We start from the raw sequence: 20,920 nt of genomic DNA, 5'->3' as shown, positions 1-20,920 counted from the left end.
GATCCCGGGGTAATGAAGACTTTGTGGGGGAGCATTTCTGTGGTTGAGTCATTGCCATTGAAACATTGTAAAGGGGAGTGGTTAGTATAATGACCACGCCCATGTGGGGGCGCAATAAATATTTCTGCACCCAAGCGCCTGTGACCCTAGGATCGGCCCTGGGGGCTAGGGTGACCACGTGTCCCGGATTGCCCGGGACAGTCCCACATTTTGCAGGTCTGTCCCGGGCACATTCATTCCAGGACAATACAGTGTCCCGGAATGAAACTGACACAGCCACCCCCTCGGGCCAATCCGATGCCCCCAAAAAAGGCCGCCACGTCACTGATTTACTCACTGACAGTACTTGTCCTGGCCGGGAATGCCTGGAGGAGTACAATCCCGCCCACTGCTTGTGATTGGAGAAATCATAAATCCCGCCTCTTGTGTCCAATCACTGTGCTGTGATTTGTTACATCACAAGCTGATTTTTAGGAAGGGAGGGTGTCCCTGAATGGTAGTTTGGAAATGTGGTTACCCTAGCTGGGGTGGGAGGTGCGGTGGCTGTAAAGCGGCACTTTACCGTCGGGATTGCGGCGGTATTCGGCCGCTAGCGGTGCGGTTTTACCCCCCTGCTAGCGGCCGAAAAAGGGTTAATACCGCCTGCAATGCACCTCTGCAGAGCTGCATTGCCGGCGGTATAGCCGCGGTGTCCCATTGCTTTCAATGGGAAGGAGCGGTGGAGGAGCGGTAAACACGTGGCTCCTTACTCACGGCTCCAAAGATGCGGCTAGCAGGACTTTTGGAGCGGTCCTGCTAGCGCACCGCTCCAGTGTGAAAGCCCTCGGGGCTTTCACACTGGAGAAACAGCAGCCGCTGTTTCTGGTCGGTTTGCCGCCGCTATTTTTAGCGCAATAGCGCCTGCAAACCGCCCCAGTGTAAAAGGGGTCTTAAAGCAGAGTTCCACCCAAAAGTGGAACTTCAGCTTAAACCACTCCTTGCCCCCTTACATGCCACATTTGGCATGTAATTTTTTTTTGGGGGGGGGGGGCTTGAGTAGCCTAGGCGACTCTTCATATCGCCTCCCTGTAGGCGATCACCTTGGACACGTGACAGGTCCAAGGCGATTGACTGTCACAGTGAGTGCCCGGCCGTGAAGCCGAAAGCTGTCACGGCCGGGTGCCCACAGTTAGAATGGAGGCGCTGGGGGAGAGGGGGGGGAGAGGAGCGGAGCTCCCGGCGGCCGCGTCGCTGGACAGTGGAACAGGTGAGTGTCTGTTTATTAAAAGCCAGCAGCTACACTTTTTGTAGCTGCTGACTTTTAATAAATATAAAAAAAGGCTGGAACTCCCCTTTAAATCAGTCTGTATATGTAGCAAAGCATGCTTGTTATACTCACTGTGGAACTTAAGGGGTTAATCCTCAACATCACAGGTGTCAGACACAAGGGCCGCGGGCCAGGGGGAAGGAATCCAAAAAGCAGAAGTTCCATTTTTGGGTGGAACTCCGCTTTAAGTGACTTTGAACGTGGCATGGATGTTGGCACCAGACGGACTGGTCTGAGTATTTCAAAAACTGCTGATCTACTGGGATTTTTCACACACAATCATCTCTTGGGTTTACAGAGAATGATCCGAAAAAGAGAAAATATCCAGTGAGCGGCAGTTGCGTAGAGGAAAATCCCTTGTTGATGTCAGAGGAGAATGGGCAGACTGGTTCCAGATATTAGAAAGGCAACGGTAACTCAAATAACCGCTCATTACATCCAAGGTATGCAAAATACCATCTCTGAACGCACACCACGTCTATCCTTGAAGCAGATGGGCTTCAGCAGCAGAAGACCACACCGGGTGCCACTCTTGTCAGCTAAGAACAGGAAACTGAGGCTACAATTGGCACAGGATCACCAAAATTGGACAATAGAAGATTGGAAAAACTTTGCCTGGTCTGATGAGTCTCAATTTCAGCCGCAACATTCAGATGGTGGGTTCAGAATTTGGTGTAAACAACATGAAAGCATGGATCCATCCAGGGCCACCATCAGGGGGGTACAGACAGTACACCTGTAAGGGGCCCGGAGGTCCCCAGGATGCCCCCCTCCAACCAATTTGAATTAGGCGCCCTTACGCCCGCCGCGATTACACTACGCCGCCCTAAGTAAGGAGGTAAGTGCTTTGAGAATCATGTACTTGCCTCTCTTACTTAAGGCGGCGTAGTGTAAACACGCTAGGCTACGCCGTCTTAACATTGCGCGGCCGTACCTGAATCTACCTAGAAATCTCTACACAAGTACAAGGTGTAAGGCGTAGGCTGCTTCCCATTTCCCAGCTTATACTGGTAGAAAAACAATTATCTGTATCTGTAAATTTATATTTTTTTTTATAAAAATAAATGATTTTATTATAATATATGTATATAATTATTAAAGGGCCCAGAGGTCTCCAGGGCCCCCGGATGGCAACCCCCCCCCCCCCCTTTTTTTATAAATTTTTTTTTTTTAAAATATATATATATATATATATATATATATATATATTTTTTTTTTTGTTTTTTTTTGTTTTATATATATATATTTTTATTAACGGGCTCAGAGGTCCCCAGGGCCCCATGTGGCAACCCCCCCTTTTTTTTTTTTTGTTTATATTTTTTTAAAAGGCCCAGAGGTCCCCAGGGCCGGGGATGGCAACCTCCCTTTTTTTATGTATTTTTTTTATAAATGTTTATTTATTTATTTATTTTTTATTAAAGGGGCCAAATGTTTCTTTTTTCTTTTTAATAAAGGACCCAGGATGGCTACCCCCTTTTTTTATATATATATATATATATTTTTTTCTTTATTTCTTATTTTTTTTGTAAAGCCCCCCCCCCCCCCGCTTCTCAATTTGCAGCAGCCCCCCGCCAATTTCAGGCGGCAGCACCCCCCCCCCCTGGTTCTCTGTTTTCTGTGTAAGGGGCCCCAAAATTCCTGATGGCGGCCCTGGATCCATCCTGCCTTGTATTTACCGGTTCAGGCTGGTGGTGGGGGTGTAATGGTTCAAAGACTTTTTCTTTGCAATGTGCAACATTTTCATTTTTTTTATTTTTATTACGCTACCCAGTCTGAGATAAAGATTGATAAATGACCTGTTTTGTATTCTTTATGAATTGCCTTTTACATTTAATTTTTTTCATCATATTAAAATAGTGATAACGATGTTATATTAGCACAAAAAGAGGCAAACGCGCCCTACAGAGCCGGCTTAATAAAGTGCGTTCTGCACCTTTGTGAGCCCCGAGATATGCGCTCTGTAAGACGCGGAATCAAGAGAACCAACTGCTCAGAGAAAAACAGCTTTGTGAATCGCGCCTTTTAGAGATACGGGTTATGTTAAAAACAAACTGCTCAGAGAAAAACAGCTTTCCGTGCTAAAGGTTTTAATTATACGCAGAACAGTAAAAAAGAAGAAATGTACTCAAATAGATAATTGTTTTTCTACCAGTATAAGCTGGGAAACGGAAAGCAGCCTACGCCTTACACCTTGTACTTGTGTAGAGATTTTGTATATTTCCAAATTCTCTTTTTACATTGTTGTATGATCTGTAAGTAGCAATAGTCGGCCCTAATGCCTCGTACACACGATCGGAATTTCCGATGAAAAAAGTCAGACGGACCTTTTCCATCGGAAATTCCGACCTTGAGTATGCCCATCAGCAGGGCCACCGCCATCAGGGGGGTACAGGCAGTACACCTGTAAGGGGCCTGGAGGTCCCCAGGGGCCCGGATGGCAACCCCCTTTAAAAAAATAGGGGTCCAGAGTCCCCAGGGGCCCGGAGGCCCCCAGGGCCCTGGATGGCAACCCCCCCTTTTTTTATTTATATATTTATTTATTTTTATTTATATATATATATTATTATTATTATTAAAGGGCCCAGAGGTCCCCAGGGCCCCCGGATGGCAACCCCCCCTTTTTTTTATATAAAAAAATCATTTTTTTCATATATATATAAATATAATTTTTTCATATATATTTTTTTTTATTAAAGGGCTCAGAGGTCCCCAGGGCCCCATGTGGCAACACCACCTTTTTTTTATTTTTTTTATACATGTTTATTTTTTATTTTTTTATTAAAAGGCCCAGAGGTCCCCAGGGCCCCGGATGGCAACCCCCCTTTTTTTATGTATTTTTTATAAATGTTTATTTTTTATATATATTTTTATTTATTTATTTTTTATTAAAGGGCACAGAGGTTTCTTTTTATTAAAGGGCCCAGAGGTCCCCAGGGCCCCGGATGGCTACCCCCCTTTTTTTATAATTTATTTTATATATATATTTTTCTTTATTTCTTCTTTTTTTTTTTTTTTAAAGACCCCCCCGCTTCTCAATTTGCGGCAGCCCCCCCGCTTCTCAATTTCAGGTGGCAGCACCCCCCCCCCCCGGTTCTCTGCTCCAGGGGGCCCATGCCTGAAGCTGTTTAAGGGGCCCCAAAATTCCTGATGGCGGCCGTGCCCATCAGAGTTCCTAAGGAATTCCATTGGCGTTTACATAGAGAACATGTTCTCTTTTCCACTGATGGAATTCCGATGTGAGTTTGGTTGGGTAAAAGCCTGATCGTGTGTACGAGGCATAAGTGTGTCTCCTCCGCCGAATGCTGGCTAACATGATCTAGCAGGCTGTGCTAAAGGAGTAACTTTTTTTTGTTATCAATATTTACACAATCTAGCCAATTATCTGGATTTGGTGGCCCGGTGATGTGCGCTGCGGAGGTGTGGAGTACTTGGCACATGGTCTTTACATTGGGCTCTGGCCCAAGGATATGTGTGTAAGATGTCTTGAGCTCTCCTTTGCTCAGGCCCTAGGAGGATATAGGTGTAAGCTGACTTGAGCTTTCATATGCTCAGGCCTTCTGAAGATTTGAGTGTAAGCTATCGTTGGCTTTCCTATGCTCAGGCCCAAGGAGGATATGGGTGTAAGCTATCTTGAGCTCTCCTGTGCTCAGGCCCTCTGAGTATATGGGTGTAAGCTATCTTATGCTCAGACCCAAGGAGGATATTGTGTAAGCTAGCTGGAGTTTTCCTTTGCTTAGGCCCTAGAACAGGGATATGCAATTAGCAGACCTCCAGCTGTTGCAAAACTACAAGTCCCATCATGCCTCTGCCTATGGGTGTCATGCTTGTGGCTGTCAGAATCTTGCAATGCCTCATGGGACTTGTAGTTTTGCAACAACTGGAGGTCCGGCTAATTGCATATCCCTGCCCTAGGAGGATATGAGTGTAAGCTATCTTGAGCTGTCCTGTGCTTAGGCCCTAGGAGTATAATGTGGAAGCTATCTTGAGCTCTCCTATGCTCAGGCCCTAGGAGGATATTGTGGAAGCTCTTGAGCTCTCCTATGCTGAGGCCCTCGGAGGATGTGGGTTTAAGCTATCTTGAGTTCTCCTATGCTCAGGCCCTAGGAGGATATAGGTGTAAGCTATCTTGAGATATCATATGCTCAGTCTATAGGAGTATATTGTGGAAGCCATCTTGAGTTCTCCTATACTCAGGCCATAGAAGGATATTGTGTAAGCTATCTTGAGCTATTCTATGCTCAGGCCCTAGGAGGATATGGGTGTAAGCTACAGTATCTTGAGCTGTCCTATGCTCAGGCCCTAAGAGGATATTTTTTCAGCTATCTTGAGCTCTCCTATGCCCAGGCCCTAAGAGGATATAGGTGTAAGCTATCTTGAGCTTTCTTATGCAGAGGCTCTAGGAGGATATTGGTGTAGGCTATTTGGAGCTCTGCTTTGCTCAGGCCCTAGGAGGATATAGGTGTAAGCTATCTTGAGCTCTCCTATGCTCAGGCCTTCAGGGGATATGGGTGTAAACTATCTTGAGCTTTCTGAATGCAGACCCTAAGAAGATGTACACATAAGCTATCTTGAGCTCTGCTGGGCTCAGGCCATAGGACAGGGATCACTAAATAGCGGACTACGTCCCGAACCTGAAACAAGTGACAGTCTTGCCTGGACTTCGGCTGTGCCCCTTATCAGTCCATTAGTTCTCTTTCTCTCTGGTTCCCCGGCCGCGGCATCCTCACAGCGGGAGGGGGAGGGAGTTGCTGCATATCAGGACAGAGGACGAGATTTGGTAATCACCCGCTTGTTAATGCAATAAGTTGGACAGTTCTAGCCCTCTGTCCCAATATATGGCACCTCTCACCTGAGGATGATAGCGGTGGCTGGGTGGGAGAGCAGAGGGAGAGAACACTCAGCTGCTATGTGCCTCTTCCCTGGTAGGACTGTGCAGGGGAGACTCATTGATGAAAGGGGGACTGTGATGTAAAGGAAGAGAGGGGGACTATGACTGCAAGGGTGTAAGAGAAGTCCGGTAAACAAACGTGCATTGGAGCGTATGCGCCGGCACACCAGTGTGTGCACAAAAAAAATGTATTGGTGCATGCGTGAGCGCACACACACACGTGCTGGCGCCAGACGGCCTATGTAAACCAAGCAATGACATGAACACATTTCTGAATGGTCTTTCAGTTTGTTCCTGTTTAACTGTGCCCTGATCCGTTTTCAGTCTACCTGTGTTTGACCCAGCTTCACCTGAAGCCTCCCCTGGACTTCCGCCTGCCTGCCTACCTAGACTTTGGCTTGTGTTTGACTTTGCCTCTGTACCTTGCTGCCCGATTGTGTGTCGAACCCAGCTTGTAGCTTGTATCTTGTTCTTGCTCCAGTCTCACGTTCCTGTATCTGCTCTGCCCGGCTGTTAATAACCCCCTGGCTTATGTTCCGGCTACGCTCCTGTCTACCAGGGCCGCCATCAGGGGGGGTACAGGCAGTACACCTGTAAGGGGCCCAGAGGTCCCCAGGGGCTTGGGTAGCAACCCCCCTTTTTTTGTAAGGGGTCCAGAGGTCCCCAGGGCCCCAGATGGCAACCCCCTTTTTATTTATTTTTTTATAAAATTGTATATTTATTTACATATATATATATATATATATATATATATATATATATATATATTTTAAATTAAAGGGCCCAGAGGTCCCCAGGGCCCCGAATGGCAACCCCCTCTTTTATTTATAAAAAAAAAATATTTTTTTTATATATTTTTTTCTTTATTTTTATTTTTTATTTTAATTATAGTGTCCAGAGGTCCCCAGGGCCCCGGATGGCTACCCCCCTTTTTTTTTTCTAAAATATTTTTTTTATTTTAATTTTTTTATTAAAGTGCCCAGAGGTCTCCAGGGCCCCGGGTGGCTACCCCCCCTTTTTTTATAATTATATATATATATATATATATATATATATATTATTTTTTTTGTAAGGGGCCCAGAGGTCCCCAGGGCAACCCCCCCCCCTTTTTTTGTTTGTCAGCACCCAAAGTCCCCCGACCTCAATTCACGGCGGCAGCACCCCCTCGCCTCTCAATTCATGGCACCCCCCGCTTCTCAACTCGCGGCAGCCACCGCCTTCTCAATTTGAGGCAGCAGCCCCCCCCCCCCCCCACCGGTTCATCACATAGGAGTCTGTTTTTCTCTTTGGGGGGCACATAGTTTATCCCCACTGGCCCCCCAGGCTTCTCTTCCACCGGACTGGCTGGGGGTTATGGTTTGGGTTTGTTTTTCAGGAATTGAGCTTGGCCCCTTAGTTCCAGTGAACTTAGTTGTTAGTTCTTAAGGCGTCAGCATACCAAGACATTTTGGACAATTTCATGCTCCCAACTTTATGGGAACAGTTTGGGGGACGGCCCCTTCCTGTTCCAACATGACTGCCCACCAGTGCACAAAGCAAGGTCCATAAAGACATGAATGAGCGAGTTTGGGGAGGAGAATCTTGAGTCCTGACCTCAACCCAATAGAACACCTTTGGAATGAATGAGAGCGGAGACTGCGAGCCAGGCCTTCTCACCCAGCATTAGTACCTGACCTCACAAATGCACTTCTGGAAGAATGGTCAAACATTCCCATAGACACACTCCTAAACCTTGTGGACGGCCTTCCCAGAAGAGTTGAAGCTGTTATAGCTGCAAAGGGCGGGGCCAACTCAATATTGAACCCTACAGACTAAGACTGGGATGCCATTAAAGTTCATGTGGGTGTAAAGGCAGGTGTCCCAATACTTTTGACAATATAGTGTATTTTTGCAGAGAGACAGATACGGATGTACACCGGATATCTCCAGGGTAAAGAAAAGATTATGTAAGCCATTGAAACAGCTGCAAGTGTTGTATTGGCTTGTATTTTTTCTCGTACAATAGAAGACAAGGCGGGGGATGGAATTGGCTCTATAACATGCAGAGCAATGACCGGTCATCGATCATTGATAATTACATTCTTATATGAGGGAACAAGGAAAAAGAGGTAAATAGTTTCTTAACATCTGTCCTGGTAAATAATGTATGTGTCATGTGTATGTATGTGTCATGGACTTTTTAGGTCCCATATAGGTAGATTCAGAAAGAGTTAGGCCGGCTTATCGACAGATAAGCCGGCCTAACTCAGAATCTGCGCCGACTTATGTTTAAGTGTATTGTCTAACAGAGATACGCTTAAACATATCTAAGATACGACGGCTTGCGCCGTCCTATCTTAGGTTGCAATATTGAGGCTGGCCGCTAGGTGGCGCTTTCATTGCAGCCGGCGTAGAATATGCAAATCAATAGATACGCCGATTCACGAACGTACGCCCGGCCGCCGCAGTACATTTACGCCGTTTACGTAACGCATTACAGGCCTAAAGTTATTCCATCAAATAGATGGAATAGTAATGTTAAGTATGGCCGCCGTTCCCGCGTCGAAATTCGAAATGTTTACGTTGTTTGCGTAATTCGTCCGTGAATAGGGATTTACGTTGTTTACGTTCAAGTCTAAATCAATAGGCCCATGCGGCGGACGTAGCCGCAATGCATACTGGGAAATGTAGGCGCACGGCGCATGCGCAATTGAAAAAAAACGTCAATCACGTCGGGTCAAGCCTCATTATACTAAAACACGCCCGCTTTGACAAATTTGAATTAGGCGCCCTTACGCCCGCCGCATTTACGCTACGCCGCTGTAAGTAGGAGGCAAGTGCTTTGTGAATACAGTACTTGCCTCTCTGACTTAAGGCGGCGTAGCGTAAATACGCTACGCTACGCCGCCTTAAAGTTAAGGCGATGTACCTGAATCTAGCTAATAGTTCCTTGGTTAGGTTACTCTGATTGAGTCAGTTCTCTCCTGCTGGGCCTGGAACATGAACACATCATAAATGAATATATACAAAACACAATCAATGTATTGACTGGGATGCCATTAAAGTCCATGTGAGCGTAAAGGCAGGCGTCCCAATACTTTTGGTACTATAGCGTATTTGCCTTTAGAAAATCAACCCAATTGCGTTTCCTGTATATAATAGAAATATGGCGCAGCAAACATCAATGGGAAAGTTATGGGCAAACATGGCATTAATGTCCCAACCTCTTTTTCCAACAGCTGCAGGCGGCCCTTAAACGCCCTTTAACCGCTTGCCCACCGTGTCCTGTACATATACGTAGGCAGAATGGCGCGGCTGCGCAAAGTAACGTATATTTACGCTACATTGAATTTCGTGCCGTGTGGGCGTGCACGTGAGCTCCGTAACCGTGCCCGCGGGACCCGCAGACTCGATGTCCACCGGTGTCCCGCGCTCGTGTCATGGAGCTGCAGAACGGGGGGGGGGGGATACCTGTGTAAACAAGGCATTTCCCCAGGGGACGCAAGTTGACGCATGCTCGAAAGCATTGAACTTCATTTTTCTCTGCACGCCGTAGTGTTTTACGTCACCGCGTTGGACACGATCGGATTTTTAACCGATGGTGTGTAGGCCAGACTGATGAAAGTCAGCTTCATCGGATATCTGATAAAAAAATCCATTGGTCCGTTTTCACCAGATGAACCGATCGTGTGTACAGGGCATTAGAGTAATTTCTTCTTTCTCCCGACGATCGACCTAGTAACAGCCACTTCTGGTGAGTATATAAAAAAATATACTGTATATATTTTAATTTTTTTTTTGTAGCCTTTTTGGCTATTTTTATTTTAAGGGTGGACCTCCGCTTTAACCCCTTCCTCACCCCCTAGTGGTTAACCCCTTCCCTGCCACTGTCATTTACACAGTAATCGAGTAATTTTATAGCACTGTTCGCTGTATAAATGCCAATGGTCCCAAAATAGCGTCAATAGTGTCCGATGTGTCCGCCATAATGTCGCAGTCACGATAAAAATCGCAGATCGCCGCCATTACTAGTAAAAAAAAAATATTAATAAAAATGCCATAAATCTATCCCCTATTTTGTAGTCGCTATAACTTTTGCGCAAACCAATCAATATACACTTATTGCGCTTTTTTTTTTACCAAAAATATGTAGAAGAATACGTATCGGCCTAAACTGAGGAAAAAAATGTTTTTTTTTATATATTTTTTGGGGATATTTATTATAGCGAAAAGTAAAAAATATTGCTTTGTTTTTTCAAAATTGTCGCTCTATTTTTGTTTATAGCTCAAAAAAAAAAAACCGCAGAGGTGATCAAATACCACCAAAAGAAAGCTCTATTTGTGTGGAAAAAAAGGACGTCAATTTTGTTTGGGAGCCACGTCGCACGACCGCGCAATTGTCAGTTAAAGCGACGCAGTGCCGAATCGCAAAAAGTGGACCGGTCATTTGGCAGCCAAAATCCTCCGGGGCTGAAGCGGTTAAAGAGTGTCTCCCCCGACCATGTGACCGATGCAAATGGCTCTTACAGGGGCCTCATGATCGGTAGCCAATCTAATGGCTATCTCACAAACAGAAGCCATTCCTGAGATCTGTAGGGGACAGCTGGGAGCGTGCAGCGAGTGCGGCCTCAGCACACAACCTCAGATGGCTGTGGACACCTATGTGTGGCAGCTGGGCATTAAAAAACACTTGTCCTGCTGCCGCACATGTGCAATACACACTTGGGATTCGGGAATAATAAAGATCTTAAATCTGTAGCACTGGCCTTGTAAAAAAAAACAAGTTTGCTACTAAAAAGCGTCTTTGTTTCAGCTAGCATGCAAAGAATTTTGCGATTTCACGTTGTTTCAATCATTAGCCACTAGAGGGAGTTCACGGCAGCCTCTGCAAAGCACAATGTTACGCTCACAGCTTCTATATATTTATTCCACAATTTATACAGAACACAGACTCAGTTCACTGGAGATCGAATTGATCTCATAATAATATTCTCTTAACCACTTAAGCCCCGGACCATTTTGCTGGTCAAAGACCGGGCCGCTTTTTTGCGATTCGGCACTGCGTCGCTGTAACTGACAATTGCGCGGTCGTGCGACGTGGCTGCCAAACAAAATTGACGTCCTTTTTTTCCCACAAACTGAGCTTTCTTTTGGTGGTATTTGATCACCTCTGCGGTTTTTATTTTTTGCGCTATAAACAAAAATAGAGCGACAATTTTGGGAAAAAAATGCAATATTTTTTACTTTTTGCTATAATAAATATCCCCCCCAAAAAAATATATATATTTTCTTTCCTCAGTTTAGGCCGATACGTATTCTTCTACATATTTTTGGTAAAAAAAAAATGCAAAAAGCGTTCATTGATCGGTTTGCGCAAAAGTTATTGGGGATAGTTTTATCAACAAAGCCACTGGTCACCAAGTCAGCATTGATAATGACCTTGTATTTCTTTGCATCTGCACTATACACCAGTGGTTCTAGATGTGCATGTATGTGGGCAGGGCCATCTTTTCCATTGGGCACGCTGGGCAGTTGCCCGGGGGCCCCACTTGCCTGGGGGGCCCCACCAGCTGCCCAGCAACCCCAGTAAAAAATTGTGGAGAGTGACGGGTTAGAACTGCCCATGCCCAGTTTCCGGAAATCACAGAGAAGATCCGGTCCTCCATGAGTGCGGGGGGTTGCTGATGTAAGGGGGGAGTGAATTCAAAAATGTAAGGGGGCACTGATATAAAGGTTCCCCCTCCTATATTAGTGACCCCCCTTACCTTAGTGTATTTACTCTACGGAAGGTGGTCTCTGGTCACCAGAGTGCCCCCCACATCAGAGTTCCCCTTTACATCAGAGTCTGCAGGATTTCCCCTTACAATGCAAGGGGGAACTCAGTCTGCGGACCCTGATGTAAGAGGAAACTCTGTGCTGGCTGGGTTATAGTAACCTAACCTTCATGTCAATGAAGACATTTTATTTTTATTTTTTTTACTTTTGTTTAACTTAAACACATTGCTAATAGCACTAGCTATATGTTCATGGTTTAAATACTGACATTTGCATTGTTTGGCACTGAAAACTGTAATTTTAGATACTTTTTTTGCAGTGGCAGTAAAACATGTGGTTCTGCCAGTAAATGTTATGATTTTTGTCAGTAAATTCTCGTGCGTGATTGTGTAGACAGGGCCCCAGTGCACTGTATTGCCCGGGGGCCTATAATGCTCTTAAGATGACACTGCATGTGGGCATTGTGGGCTCATTTACATTTGCATTTGACTGTGAAAAGCGATCAATACATTTTCACAGAGTAGCAAAAGGGGGGCTGCTGGCAGGAATTTAAGTGGGGATACAGCTGCTCCTGCATGCCTGCATTTTTTTGATGGTGCAATGTGAGTCAAGGAAAGGTATAAACAAGGGAATGTAGGAGACTCAGACCAGTGAATATAGAAGACAAGGGAGTGTAGGAGACAAGGAAAGATAGGAAACAAGGGAAGGGTAGGAGACAAGGGAATGTATGAGACAAGAGAATGTAGGAGACAAGGGAAGGTAGGAGACAATGGAATGTAAAAGACAAGGGAAGGTAGGAGACAAGGGAATGTATGAGACAAGGGAAGGTAGGAGACAAGGGAATGTATGAGACAAGGGAATGTAGGAGACAAGGGAATGTAGGAGACAAGAGAATGTAGGAGACAAGGGAATGTAGGAGACAAGAGAATGTATGAGACACGAGAATGTAGGAGACAAGGGTAGGTAGGAGACAAGGGAAGGTAGGAGATAAGGGAAGGTAGGAGACAAGGGAAAGTAGGAGATAAGGGAAGGTAGGAGACAAAAGAATGTAGGAGACAAGGGAAGGTAGGAGACAAGGGAAGGTAGGAGACAAGGGAAGGTAGGAGACAAGGGAAGGTAGGAGACAAGGGAATGTAAGAGACAAGGGAAGGTAGGAGACAAGGGAATGTAGGAGACAAGGGAATGTAAGAGACAAGGGAAGGTAGGAGACAAGGGAATGTAAGAGACAAGGAAAGGTAGGAGACAAGGGAAGGTAGGAGACAAGGGAATGTATGAGACAAGAGAATGTAGAAGACAAGGGAAGGTAGGAGATAAGGGAATGTAGGAGACAAGGGAAGGTAGGGGACAAGGGAATTTAGGATATAAGGGAATGTAGGAGACAAGGGAAGGTAGGAGATAAGGGAATGTGGGAGACAAGGGAATGTAGGAGACAAGGGAAGGTAGGAGACAAAGGAAGGTAGGAGATAAGAAAATGTAGGAGACAAGGGAAAGTAGGAAATAAGGGAATGTAGGAGACAAATGAAGGTAGGGGACAAGGGAATTTAGGATATAAGGGAATGTAGGAGACAAGGGAAGGTAGGAGATAAGGGAATGTGGGAGACAAAGGAAGGTAGGAGATAAGGGAAGGTAGGAGACAAGGGAAGGTAGGAGACAAGGGAAGGTAGGAGACAAGAAATGCAAGAGATTCCGCGCTGCCTTAGTGGTGAGCAGCTAACACAACCAATAGACAAATGGTGAAAAACAGAAAAAAACATAAACATATGAGGTACACCTAGTGGTGATGAACACCTAGTGCAAAACAATATAATACAATATTTGAAACAGTCAATGAACAAATATCTGTAAAAGAATGAAGACCAAAAAAAGTCTCTGATATAGTGAAAATAATGAAAAAGTTCAATATAAATCAAAGTGATGATATTCCCAAAATCTTGAGTGAAGAGGGAAGAGGGAAGTTTCAGGAAAAAAAATAAAATTAAAAAAAAAGAACTGTCAAGCAAAATAAGGGTCAGTGCCCATATGAAGACCCCCAATTGCTAGGATTGCAGCACCTACCATTGCCAGGAATGCAGCACCCACCATTGCCGGGAATGCAGCCCCAACATTGCCGGGAATGCAGCCCCCATCATTGCCGGAAATGCAGCCCCCATCATTGTCGGGAATGCAGCCCCCAGCATTGTCGGGAATGCAGCCCCCATCATTGCCAGGAATGCAGCCCCACCATTGCCGGAAATGCAGCCCCCATCATTGCCGGAAATGCAGCCCCCATCATTTCCGGGAATGCAGCCCCCATCATTGCCTGGAATGCAGCCCCCATCATTGGCAGGAATGCAGCCCCCCACCATTGCCAGGAATGCAGCACTCATCATTGCCAGCAATGCAGCACCCACCATTGCCAGGAATGCAGCACCCATCATTGCCAGGAATGCAGCACCAGTCATTGCCAGGAAAGCAGCACCTCTCATTGCCGGGAATGCACTCACCATTGCCAGGAATGCAGCACCTATCATTGACAGGAATGCAGCACCTATCATTTCCAGGAATGCACTCACCATTGCCAGGAATGATCAGCAAAGCCCAAGTGTCCATCTGCAGCCAGCGTGCCCAAGTGTTCATCTGCAGCCAGTGTGCCCAAAAATTAAGCTTTTAAATTTAGCCGCCGAGATAGAGCTGGATGTCCTGTGTATTCGGCTGTACTCGGCTCCTCTCGCAGTCCCGCCCCTGGGCCCGGCTTCTATGATGGACATAACACACGTCCAATGGCAGGACTGGGCTGGACTGAGAGCGGAGCGGAACCTAGCCGAGTACACACAGTGCACTCGGCTCGGGCTATTTCGGCGGCGCTCGCTCCTCTTCACCCACAGGCAGCAGGGATCGGCGTATAACACGCACAAAAGTGTGTGTTATACGCCGATGAATACGGTATATCTTTTGTGGCCCTGGCGCTGGGAGATCGTCGGGGCCACAAAAGATATATATGTGAAGATAACCAGGCGGGCCGTTCAAAACTGGGCCGCGATTGGCCCGTGGGCCAGACTTTGGACATGCCTGGCTTAAAGAGTCACGGCAGAACAGAGAACCTGTCATATCGGGGGGGGGGGGGAGGGGGAGGGGATTAGCGCTACAAGCATTGTTGGCATTCCCATTTAAAGTCATTGGTTATATTTAGAATGGGAAGTATATTCTGTATCATAATTGCCATATATTACAGCATCAGTGAAGGGTGAAATTCATCGGATTGCTCATTTGTAAAATGATTGCGCTGTTTTCGGTGGGCACGCAGTGTGTTTTTCTATAATAGTTACACCGTACACTAAGCCTTCAATTGAAGAATATACTCGTGTCATATTGAAGTTTAATTTTTTTTTGTAATGGTTTATTATTCACATCAATGGAATTATTAAGGCTGAATTGGTAGGGACAGAAACATATTGGAGGTAATAGACATAAGTGATTAGAGCTATTGTGGGAAAATGATCTGTTTCGCATGGAATAGAAGTGTCTGAATCAGGTCTGTATTAGGTAGGACTGTTAGTGACTCTCGTCTTTGGAAAAGGAGATGTTCTTTATAGACAGGCTTAAGCTGATGGTAGACGGACAGATATGGCCAGATTCAGAGAGATGGCCGCAACTTTGCGGCGGCGTAGCTTAGGGTGTTTAGGCTACGCCGCCGTAAGTTAGCGAGGCAAGTACTTGATTCTCAAAGTACTTGCCTGCTAAGTTACGGCGGCGTAGCCTAAAGCGGGGGGGCGTAAGGGCGCCTAATTCAAATTTGTCTGAGGGGGCGTGTTTTATGATAATGAGGCTTGACCCGACGTGATTGACGTTCCTTTTGAACTGCGCATGCGCCGGGCGCCTGCATTTCCCAGTGTGCATTGCGGCTAAGTCCGCCGCACGGGCCTATTGATTTCGACGTGGACGTAAACGACGTAAATCCCTATTCACGGACGACTTACGCAAACGACGTAAAAATTTCGAATTTCGACGTGGCAATGGCAGCCATACTTAACATTACTATTCCATCTATTTGATGGAATAACTTTAAGCCTGTAATGCGTTACGTAAACAGTGTAAATGTACTGCGGCGGCCGGGCGTACGTTCGTAAATAGGCGTATCTACTGATTAACATATTCTACGCCGACCGCAATGGAAGCGCCACCTAGCGGCCAGCCAACATATTGCACCCTAAGATAGGACGGCGCAAGCCGTCGTATCTTAGATACGTTTAAGCGTATCTCTGTTTGAGAATACACTTAAACATAGGTCATCGCTGATTCTGAGTTAGGTCGGCATATGTACTGATACGCCGGCCTAACTCTTTCTGAATCTGGCTAATAGAGTCTGCAATGGGGGCACAATGAGTCTGCAATTGGGGGTACAATGAGTCTGAAATGGGGGAACAATGAGTCCGCAATGGGGGCACAATGAAGCTGCTATGTGGGGCACAATGAGTCTGCAATGGGGGTACAATGAGTCTGCAATGTGGGGCACAATGAGTCTGCAATGTGGGGCACAATGAGTCTGCAATGTGGGGCACAATGAAGCTGCAATCGGGGTACAATGAGTCTGCAATGTGGGGCACAATGAAGCTGCAATGTGCGGCACAGTGAGTCTGCAATGGGGCACAGTGAATCTGCAATAGTGGGGCACAGTGAGTCTGCAATGGTGGGGCACAGTGAGTCTGCAATGGTGGGGCACAGTGAGTCTGCAATGGGGGCACAGTAAGTCTGCAATGGTGGGCACAGTAAGGCTGTATTGATGAGCACAGGTGAGGCTGTGCTGAGTGGAACTGATGAAGTTGTTGTTAATATTTATTTCTGTAACTTAATTCTGCAAAAAATTTTTACAAGGGTCATTTCATGAGATAATCTATGAGGGTGTGATTAGCAACAGAATTAGGGGTGGAGCAGGGTAGGGGTTGGGTTGGGCAACTGGTGGCGAGTAACCCTTGAGGCCTGGCTAGTGGCTCAAGACTTGAAATTTTGAGCCCTGGCCTTAGTCATAGCTAAGACTAAGGCTATTGCCGAAACACGTCAGAATTATTGTTTTATTGTCACTCTGATGTACCAATAAACGACACTTCAAGGATTATAGGGCCAAATCCTCAAAATCGTAGCCTAACTTAATTTTTCCCATTTAAGTTACACTGGCGGGAAATTTCTACCTAAGTGCCCAATCCACAAAGCACTTACCTAGAAATTTCACGCAGTGTAACTTAAATTCTCCCGGCGCAAGGCGGTCCTGTTATCCAGGGGGCGATGACAATTTAAATGAGGCGCGCTCCCGCGCCGGCCGTACTGCGCATGCTCGTGACGTCCTTTTTACCGACGGGCAGCGCGCGAAATTACGTTACGCCGGGCTTTGTGGATTGCGACGGGACAATAAAGTTGCGTCGGGTAAAAAAAAAGTTACGCGCCGAAAAATAAAATTCAAAATTTTAAAAAAATTGCGGCGATTGAAAAAAAGGTCTGTTTTTACAAGGTGTAAACAGTTTACACCTTGTAAAAGCAGCCCTAATTTTACGTATGCAAACGTAAACTTACGCAGAAAAAACAAAGCTGAAAAGCTTTGTGGATCTCCGTAAGTCCTCATTTGCATACGCAAAGCGGCATTTCAATGCGAAATGCCCCCAGCGGTACTGCATCCTAAGATCTGACAGTGTCTTACAGATGTCGGATCTTCTGCCTATCTTTGGAAAACTGCTTCTGAGGATCAGTTCCAAAGATAGGCACAGGGATACGCAGGCTGAACAGCAGTTCCGCCTGCGTATCTCTTTTGAGGATTTGGCCCATAGTCTTTCCGGCTTTTCTTACTATTATCTGAATGATGCCTGCAGCTGCACCTATCATCCAGACATCCTCACTGAAAGTCCAGGACGTCACATGATCTCCTTGGGCTGTAAGTGGTTGTGGACCTGTTTTTATTTTTTTTGGTATGTTTAGCAAAAAAACTAAAAAAAGCAGTGAATAAAAATCACCAAAAGAAAGGACTGTCTGTCGAAAAAAAAAAGGAAAAAAAATGTCATCTGGGTACAATGTTGCATGACTGCGCAATTGTCATTCAAAGTGCGACAACTTGGAAAATTGGCCTGGGCAGGAAGGGGGTCAAAGTGGTTAAAGAAGAAGCAAACCTTTATGGCAAGAACAAAAACATGTTTTCCTTCCATCTGTGCCGTCTCATCAGGCAGGAAATATTTTCTCCTTTCTCTGTGGCCCTTGATAAACTGTTTCATACTTCACAGCAATCTATCCCCCCCCCAACCCCCACCCCACCTTCCTCCATCCATCCGTGCAGACTGTTACCGCGGTTTCTGTGACCCAAATGCCATTACAAGTGGCGAGTCTTCACCTGGCGTTGAGTCGCAGTCACTTAATGATGTCTCATGAACTTGGTGTCATCGGTCACCTCAACTCCGATCAGTGAATTTAGTCACCAAGACAACAAGATTATATCCCTCAACCAAAACACAGCTCCGCGCTGGGAATCGAAGACTGACGGGTCTGCTATTCTACTGAAATAAGATCGACATGATGAGGACAGGAAGACTCAACATAATCTGTTATGGTAAAACTCAACGCCAATCCCAATTTTTTTTTTCTTTTTTCAAACAAGTGGTCCCAACGCCAATCCCAAGAGTGTTCTTGCAGCAGAGGCGCAACTAGAACCTTCAGGGCCAAGGTGCAAGAAACCATATAAAGCCCCCCTGACTGCCAGGTGAACCACAGGCCCCTTCCATCAGTCCTAGGGCCCTTTCTCCTGGTCTTGGGACCCTTTCCTCTGTTCCCGGGGCCTTTCCCTACAATTCCAGGGCCCTTCTCCTGCTAGCGTTGCGTTGATACCGATATCAGTGTTGGTGTTGATACCAAGTATTTTCATGAGTATCAGTACGAGTGCAAATGCTCCCATACCTGAAACCGATACTTTTAGGCTCGGTTCGTTCATCTGACAGCGGGACTCCCCCGCTGACAGCTGAAATCTAAAACAAAAACAAAAAAACACAGCAATTATCGGTTGTTAGGTGCGGAGCCGCCTCGTCCTTAACAACCAATGTCTCATTCAGCAGTCAGTGGGGTTCCCCTGTTGACAGCTGAAGTTTAAACTGAAGTCTCTGCAATTGGAGCTGTCAAAAAAAAAAAGAAGCAGTCGGGCAATGTTTATCAACAACATTGCTCAGCCCAAAGATAAACAGAAACAAAAGAGATAGAAGGGCTGCTGCTGACTTTTCTGGGTGCAGAGATATTTCAACCTGTCCCCCAACCCTGTTCAGGACCTCTGGACTAGACAAGATCACTGCTACAGCACCTCTATCTCCAGAACATTTCTCCTAGGTCCTCCAAGGGGAAAGACTCACTGCAGAGAACACTTGGCTTGGTCTGAAAGGCCTTTTGCAACCAACTCTAGCCTTCCCCACCATAGGAGACAGAAGGACTTCTGGTGACTCTGCTGGGTGCAGAGATATCTCAACCTGTCCCCTATCCCTGTTCAGGACCTCTGCACTAGACAGGATCACTACCCCAGTGCCTCTATCTCCAGAACATTTCACCTAGGTCCTCCAATGGGAAAGACTCACTGCAGAGAACACTTGGCTTGGCCTGAAAGACCTTTTGCAACCCGTTCTAGTCTCCACCACCATAAGAGACAGAAGGACTTCTGGTGACTCTGCTGGGTGCAGAGATATCTCAACCTGTCCCCCATCCCTGTTCAGGACCTCTGCACTAGACAGGATCACTGCTGCAGCACCTCTATCTCCAGAACATTTCGCCTAGGTCCTCCAAGGGGAAAGACTCACTGCAGAGAACACTTGGCTTGGCCTGAAAGGCCTTTTGCAACCCGCTCTAGTCTCCACCACCATAAGAGACAGAAGGACTTCTGCTGACTTTTCTGGGTGCAGAGCTATCTCAACCTGTCCTCCAGCCCTGTTCAGGGCCTCTGCATTAGGTGACTATAGCGACACAATGTGGGCGCTTTTGGCTCGCATGCATCCTTAACTTTTGGGCCTTCCAAACCTGGCTTAAATATGGACACAGTCTGACACAGGAGATCACTACAATGGGGGGGGGGGGGGCGGTGGACCTCAGGGGAGGGGCAGGCTTTTCTACTTAAAAATCAAGCCTTCAGATTTGATGCACCTGGAATTGGGCTTTAAAATCAAAAAGTTTGGATTGGAGATTCACTTTAAGGCGGTGTACAGACGACCGAACAGTCCGCTGAAAACGGTCCGCCGTTTTCAGCGGACATATCCGCTCGGAGATTTCTGTATGATGGTTGACGTGCCGCGCCGTCGCCGCGACGATGACGCGGCGACGTGCGCGGCCCTGGAAGGTAAATACTTCCACGCATGCATCAAATCACTTTGACGCATGCGAGGGATGGTGGCCGAGCGGACATGTCCGGTGAGTCTGTACAGACGACCGAACATGTCCGACGGACAGGCTTCCAGCGGACATGTTTCTTAGCATGCTAAGAAACATTTGTCTGCTGGAAAATGGTCGGCTGGACAAATGTCCGCTGGAAACCTGTCCGGTCGGCCGTACACACGACCAAACATGTCTGCTGAAACGCGGACCAGTTTCAGCAGACATGTTCGGTCGTGTGTACAAGTCCTAAGAGTTTCAGCTGAGACAGGAGACGGTATATCCTTTCTATTTTGCTTGAGAACCGTGGAGATTTCTCACTGACCGCCGGTTGCCTCCTCACCCCCCGAACGGAATTATATTACAACAATGAAAGTGTGACTGAGTATCTATAGATATTCCATTTCAGCTGAGTTATCTGCTCACAATGCACAGAAATTTTCAATCCTCTAACATTCCATTTCTTTTCTCCGATGCCTATTATCATTTTTGAAGCACTTATCTTCATCAGTCCGTGCAGAACGTCAATAGCGACGGGGTTGAAGTACAGAAAAATGAAGTTTAACCTGAGATCTCGTTGGAGAGCCTGAGAGCCGGATTCCTGGATAGATGACCAA

The sequence above is a fragment of the Rana temporaria genome, chromosome 2, assembly GCF_905171775.1.
Source record: "Rana temporaria chromosome 2, aRanTem1.1, whole genome shotgun sequence".
NCBI classification, from domain to species: domain Eukaryota; kingdom Metazoa; phylum Chordata; class Amphibia; order Anura; family Ranidae; genus Rana; species Rana temporaria.
This window is presented reverse-complemented; position numbering follows the sequence as displayed.